This window comes from Schistocerca gregaria, chromosome 5 (assembly GCF_023897955.1).
Source record: "Schistocerca gregaria isolate iqSchGreg1 chromosome 5, iqSchGreg1.2, whole genome shotgun sequence".
Lineage (NCBI taxonomy): Eukaryota > Metazoa > Arthropoda > Insecta > Orthoptera > Acrididae > Schistocerca > Schistocerca gregaria.
The window spans coordinates 347,697,790-347,705,306 of record NC_064924.1 but is presented as its reverse complement, the minus strand read 5'-3'; the positions used below and the strand labels follow the sequence as shown (position 1 = coordinate 347,705,306).

General features: G+C 37.1%; 1 non-coding gene across 1 annotated transcript; it reads right to left on the bottom strand.

Moving 5' to 3' along the window:
* Positions 1–1,998: 1,998 nt before the first annotated feature.
* Positions 1,999–2,078, bottom strand: Trnal-uag (transfer RNA leucine (anticodon UAG)). Its single transcript has one exon. It is a non-coding gene; the product is annotated as a tRNA-Leu (tRNA).
* Positions 2,079–7,517: the final 5,439 nt, after the last annotated feature.

Below are 7,517 nucleotides of genomic sequence, written 5' to 3'. Positions count from 1 at the left end.
GATTGACCCTGTTTTTGTTTGTTAGTTTGGAGTTAACTATGTTATAGTTTATGATCTTCCCAATGGATCTGGTTTTATTGCTACCTTTTCTGATAGTTAAGTCACTGTTAAGAATTTTAGTTCCACAAACAATCTGTCTATAGATTTTTCTGTAGCATCTAAGATGCGGCCTTAGTGTACATTGTGGTTTGTAAGCCTGCTGAGATTTCTAAGAATGCCTGCAGATTTCTTAATTCCTGCTGTTATATATGAAATAGATTAAGGGGTAATTAACATCAAAGCAGTATTTATATAATATGAAAAATGAATCACATTTAGTATCTACAGTTTCATTTGAGTATATGTCCCATTTAATCCTCTGCTACAGGTTATGAAAACTCGTAAGGTACTTTCTTTAATACGTCCTGTTTCTATATATTTTATACCGACATGTTTTTTCTGATCACATTAACTATTTGAAGCGGAATGGCAATGAGGTCTGAGAAGCCACTTTCTATTACTTCTACACCCTAACTACAGGTATGTTGCTTCTTAAATTATTGTGTCGCACCCTTCACCATACCTGGTGATGTCTGCTACTGTACCTTCGAGATTATATTCACTTTCTATTTTGTTGCTACCATCTCATCCAACATCACTTCCTAAACTACCTTCAAATCATAAAATGTATCCCCAAAGTCATGGTTCTTTAAACATGAACAGTTGACGTACACCTGGCTGCTGAATCCATAACGATAGTCCCAGTTTCGGTCTCAAGGGAACGCTGTAATCTCCTACTCCACCGTTATCCATTGAAATAGCAACAGTGTATGCTTGCGGTCTGTGACACCGCATCTGGGTCTTTAAGGTTTAATTGTTCTCAAATTTTATCAATAATTGAAAAATAAATGTCAAAGTAATTAAAATTTTAGTAATAATTTCGTATAAACACACAAGGAAAGCTTATGAACAAAAATACTGTGGTCACAAATTTTCCTTATGAACTTCCGAAGAAACCCGTTCAAAAAGCGTTCTGTAGACCGAACTAACATGAGAAAATCAAAACGAAAAAGGCTTTTTTTCACTGACAATTCTTCTGATCTGTGCTGTATAATGCAACAAACATACCTCCAGGGCTCCAGCCTACGTGAGAAATTCGTAAGTCAACAGATATTGATAGCTTTCTCACTCCACCATTAAATTTATCTATGATAGTTGCTGCGCCCATTAGCTCATATTCTTGTCGAAATGTTCACGAATGTTTGCTCATAGGACAACAGCTCGGAAAAAGACGGTCAACTTCACACCGAGTCCATCAAGAATTTGAAAATTTTATTTGTGTGTCTATAAAGAGATAAGTGTAATTGGTTAACTTATGTTATTGTTCTCGTTATCATTCTGAAGAGAACATCGTTAGTCTCGGCAGCCACAAGACAGTGGTGAATTTGTGTGTGTGTGTGTGTGTGTGTGTGTGTGTGTGTGTGTGTGTGTGTATTTTGGAAAAATAATGACAATTAGTTAAATGTTAAGCAGATCCTTTGAAGTTTCTTTTATTGAAATAATATGGAACGAGTCAGTTTACAGGATATGTATACACGACATAACCAGATCTAGAACATGAGCTGTTATAGGTCAGTCACAAGAATAAAAGTTTTGGGTGATTAAGAAAAGTTAGAGAAAAAGATCAAGTCGAAAACGATTGCAGTAGCCCGTATACAGGTAGACGATGGGAAGTTCGAAATACTATGTATTTAGCAATTACCATGAACTTCCAGACGGTAAATATAATAATCAAAATAATTTTCGATACTAACGTGTAGTTATTCAACATAAAACGTTTTTGTCAACACCCCGTATGGGTTACCTTTAATTTGATACGATTATTGTTCAGGTTTATACAGGGGAACGAAACGAATGTAGTGTAATTAGTTATTCTGTCAAAATTAACTAGAGTGATAATTTTCGTCCTGATAAAGTCTGTTTACTGCAGTGATGAATTTGGTAATAAGTAAAAACTTTTGGCAGCGGTGGGATTCGAACCCACGCCCTTTCGGACTGGTGCCTAAAACCAGCGCCTTAGACCGCTCGGCCACGCTACCTCTCGAAGTCTATGAACTAACGCAAATGTCTTAAGTAATTGCCATGAGATTTCGTCTAAATATTCTTATTGCATTTCACCTGATAGGAAACAGCTTTCCAAAGCCTCAAAGCATGCATTTGTGGAAGGAGTTAGTTACAGGAAAATACCGTACGAGAATTTTATATACGTTTTGAGAGCAACAATGAAGGTTGTGAGAATGCAATAATAACGCTCCTGGAGTCGTGAGATAATTACCAAAAACATTTCAATAATACAACCTTGGGCTCACCAATACCGAATTGAGAAGGGATCTACCGTACATTAACCAACATAGAAAAATGCTCATGAAGCCTTTAAAAGACATGCTCTATAACCACAGCCTTGACAATACATGTACTAACGGTAAGCATCTCGCCATGCCTCGAAACAAGTATGGATTATACTCGAATGACGAAGAGAGCATCTCATGAAAATGCTGCTTCCAAACCGGACCCTGCTGTTTGTCACCCGCTGTGCAGAACTAAGCGTACCGCAGAGTTGGATTAAGGCATTTCGGGGCTCATAGCAAATGCCATGAAGAAGCTCTTGGTTTCCTTCAAGCCTCAAATTTTAGGGTCTAATATAACGCAGTATCTTACTTCGGTCCCGAAACGATATGTACCTACATTTTCTAGCACAGTTATCGTCACACTAATATTTCTTTCCAAACCTTGAGAAAATATAGGCGCTACCTTACTGCAATCGCATTTTTATACAAATTTGCTTCTTTAATGCTGTTTTGTCGAAAACTGACATTCTGAGTCCGTGGCTGAGTACAAAATATAGGTTGTCTCTTACATAGAAGATAACAGCAACACTTTTTACAATGCTATTTATTTAAATAGCACCGTTACCGGCTTTGAACAGACAGACGACTAGTTCACATTAAGATTAATTTTACACCAGCTTTCACTTTTTCTTTTCCAAAACAAAAAAAAACCAAAGCTGATGCAAAGTTCTAAAAAGTGGCTGATCTATGTAAGAGACAACCTGTATCACTTCATTAAATTTGTGCAAAATAATAAAAGTTAATACAATGACTGAAATGAGATATTCAAAGGTCAGCAACAAGAACAGGAAAATATTTCAAATCAAAAGAAACAAATAAAACTAAACACTACAACCTATTTTGATAAAGATTTTTTAAAAAAATTGCTGTTCTGTATTACCGTACTGAACAAGCGATCTTCAGCTATAACAAGCGCAGAGCCTTATTCATTAAGCTACGGAGCTACTGGGTAAACTCATTTTACTTTTAATTGTTGTGTCACAAGAAACCATTTTTGTCGCATTTTCACATACGAGAATCCACGATGGTGGAAGGCTACGCGCTATGAAGTCTGGCAGTTGACACCCAGTCCTTCACCACTCTATGATTAGTTTCAAAAAGTCAGTCTCATCCCTGGCTCAGGGGCAAATGGATCTTTATTGAATTCGAATTAAATGAATTATAACGATAACATATTGCAATCAGATCAAACACCGGTAGTTGATAACTACATTGTTGCATACGTTGCACCTCAGATCTACCTTATTCTTATGTGGTCGAGTAAATAAACAAAGGAAGAAAGCTTACCTTATTGGTCAATGCACCGACCGGTGTGGCCGTGCGGTTCTAGGCGCTTCAGTCTGGAACTGCGTGACAGCTACGGCCGCAGATTCGAATCCTGTCTCGGGCATGGATGTGCGTGATGTCCTTAGGTTAGTTAGGTTTAAGTAGTTCTAGGGGATTGATGACCACAGATGTTAAGTCCCATAGTGCTCAGAGCCATTTGAACCATTTTTTTGGTCAGTGCTTCTCGTTTTCCGACGACAAACTTCGCAGTTACAACATAAAATTGTTTTTCACACTCTTAGTGTTTTCTACTGTTAAACGATAGTATTCAGGGACAAATTTAGCTATGTGTTAGGTCAGAATTCATGGAGATAAAAAGACTTAACTCTATCCTGCGACATGGATGACCGCAAGTAACTCTTGCAAAGAGAGAGAGCGCAGTGTGTGACAAAAATATTCGCAGTGCCACCTCCAAATTAAGGAACAGTTCTTGAACGTAGTTTTCGCCCAACACTTTGAATAAAGAACTTAGGAGAAGATTTTGTGGTTGTCAGCACATTTCAGTAAGTCAGTGATGATGTCTCGGCCAAGAAAACTACTTAGGAGCTCAAAATTGCTACACAGTTGTTTTAATTTTTTTCTTTTGCCCAAATGAGGTATCAATCTGTCTATAGTAACCAGAAGAGTATTAATCCACAAAATTTCTTTCCCTTCAAAGCTTTCTTGACTATTCTCTTTTTGTGTCTTTTGTATATATTTACGTTACTCTTTTCGATGCCAACTTTTTCTTGTGTTGTACATGGAACGAGTGTCTCGAATGTATTCAAGTAAAAAATCGTACAGCCTTATTACAGTCCCAATATCGGTATCAACACTTTAAAACAATGTATTTGTTGCATTAAAAAATGTCCTCATTAACAAAAATGTTGTCAGTATCGCAGTTTCCAGATTCTGCAGACTCCGCCGCATTACAGTCGCTTCGCATCTTAATGAATCATTTTGAGTTTCATCAATCTATTTCATTTTGACTACAAAATATTCCAACAGCTCATAAAAGCAGAGAAGGGCGAAAGCGCGTGATGACAACACTGCTGCACACGATCCTATCAAGTCATGGGAGTGAGCTGGACCCGGAATATACAAAGCAAGAGAGACCAGCCACTTTGCTTGGATTGTCATTGACTGACCCTGGCATAAGTGAATGCCCAAATCATACTTTTTTAATTTATTAATGAATCAGTTAATTCTTCCGGTTTCTGCTCTGGATTTGGTAGAAAACAGTTAAATCTCTCAGACGAAATCCATCTTTTTATAATACTTTTCATAGCAAAAAAAGACAGCTGATCCATATGTGTAACAGCTGGGGTAAAGACAAATAGGGTGGAAAAACATGTACTTTCCTTCACTTCATCTACAATGTACTACATCACGCTGTCTGCCAGAACTGATATAGAACTCTTCTCAAAACTGAACATTCTGTATATAAAACAATCGAATTCTGCTATAAGCTGTAGTTCAGTCTCGAAATTTCCGGAAAGTGTTGATCCAGTCCCAAAATTGTAACCCCTGAAAGATAGGCCTTGTATGGAAAAGTTTTTAACCACAATAACAACTCCTTTTAACACCTTCCTCCAATATTTTGCTTCTGTCTCTAGCTGAGATGTTAGTTTATTATTCCCACCCTCTCTCTGTAATTTGTCCACTACCTTTTAATGTTAACGCACATTTCCTATGTTCGGCTAAATTTTCAAGGGAACCAGGACGCCGTTTTTCGAGTTATTAAATCCCTCATTAGGTTTTGCCAACCGCAGTGTTGGGTTAAACGGTAAAGTGTAGGACAAAATACACTACTCTTGCTTTGAGCTTATGTTATACTAACAATAGTCTTCTTTCTTTCAGGCCACAGCTCGTGGTTCTGAGATGCCTACCTCGGTAAGTCAGGGTAAATTACTGATCACAATGCAACTTCAGTGCCACATGACCTTGTTTAGCGACATAATCGCGAAGGATTTCATTTATCATCTAGTCCACAGGATAGTCAGAAACTACCATTATCATTATTCGCATTAAATGCTTTATTTGGGACAACTCAAATGATGGTTTCTGCGCCATTATTATTGTAACACTGGAAACGCCTGACGCAAACGACACATTGCACTATTTTCGTTACTATTCACCACATTGTAACGCTCTGATGTTTCTAGGCTCGAGATCGAGCTGGAATTAGCTGGTTGTGATTGCTTTCTTTAAACAGCACATCGATTTTTGCACTTTTTCTCACACTTTTCTCTTTTTTTCATTGCCTCTTTTTTTTTTTTTTTTTTTTTTTTTACAAGTATCTGGTACCGATAAGCACTTACTCCTCTCCAACTGTCACTCATTTTAAAATCACAAACCAAACAGCAAACAACGCATTCTTTACAGTTTCAAATTAAACTGAACTACCAGCGAAGCTGGCGGCTGTTAGAATGACTGGCGGCATATTATTTGAAACTGAATGGGCATTGTTGATTGTAGACACCAGCTGCTTCTATCACAGTGTTAGCGGTGTCTCCCACCACAAAGTTTAATTGCGAGCAACGAGATTTGCCTTCTTAAAGCATACCACATAAGAATTTACGACAGTGAACATTGGTCTCATTGTCGCGACGTAAAGACATTATTACAACAGAACCTACCCTTTTCCGTTGCGTGCCCAGACTGTTAATGAAATTTGAGCTGATTGTTTACAATGTTATTCATATTCATTTTAATGAAAGTCAAGTTCGCATCCTCTTTTCAAGAGTTGTGAATAAAATGCTTTAAAAACACTAACAGATTACAAGCCACCCAGTAAAATCCGCCACCCTAGGCAGCTGCCAAGCCCTAATTAGCCTATGATGGTATCCTATTAGTCCACAGAGACCGCGAAAGAAAAGACACAAAAGAAACTCAGGGACTGGGGAAATACAACACCTTATATAACAGTAGTCCAACAAGAAAGAAACGTTCACTCTAGAACAGTGGTTCCCAAACTTTTCCTCTGACGGATCGCTTTGAGAATCCTGATCCTCTGATAGAGCACCTTGTTTATTTGGAAGGTTAATAAAATTTATAAAATGGAGGAAACCTATTTTACTCATAGATTACTTCAATTTTAAATTATAACTAATAACACAAGAGATCAAACAAATTTTAAAAAATTACTTAAGGCAAAATATAGAAAAGAGTCATGTTTTTAATAGTTTTCACAGAGCACTTATTCACTTCCCGTGGAACACTTATTCGGTGGAACACAGTTTGGGAAACTGTGCTCTAGACAGCTCGTATCAAAAATATTGTAGGAAAGTTAAATACACTGCAGGAGTGAACGGCTGTAATAGTATACTTACAAAAATAAATATGATGTCTATGAATTACATTCTTACTGGTAATCAACAGAACCCTATTGTAATTGATCGGATTATTAGGACTAGCTCGGACAACATTAGGGAATTCCCCGGTATGTAAAGAAGCAACAAGACATATTTAAACAACACTTAAATAATTGTGAAAATAAGTGTTATGTAACTTAAATTAAAAATTTCAAATAATTTGCTCTTTAAATCTCGGTTTAAACATACGTGACCCAGAGACCCGACATTGTGGTATACGCTACAGAAAAGTCACCTCGTCAGTTAAGGGTTAAGAAATTTGTAATGTTACATTACCATGGAGAGAAATGAACCGATTGAAGTCAGTAACCAAGTTTCTGTACAATACTGAAATACTTTAAAGGTGATTTTCTTACTTGCACAACAAACAATATGTCGAAATTTCTGCTCTGTCTTTACACAAAAAATACTGCTTGTTCTGTACCCAAACGTTTTCAAGGAAAAAAAAATA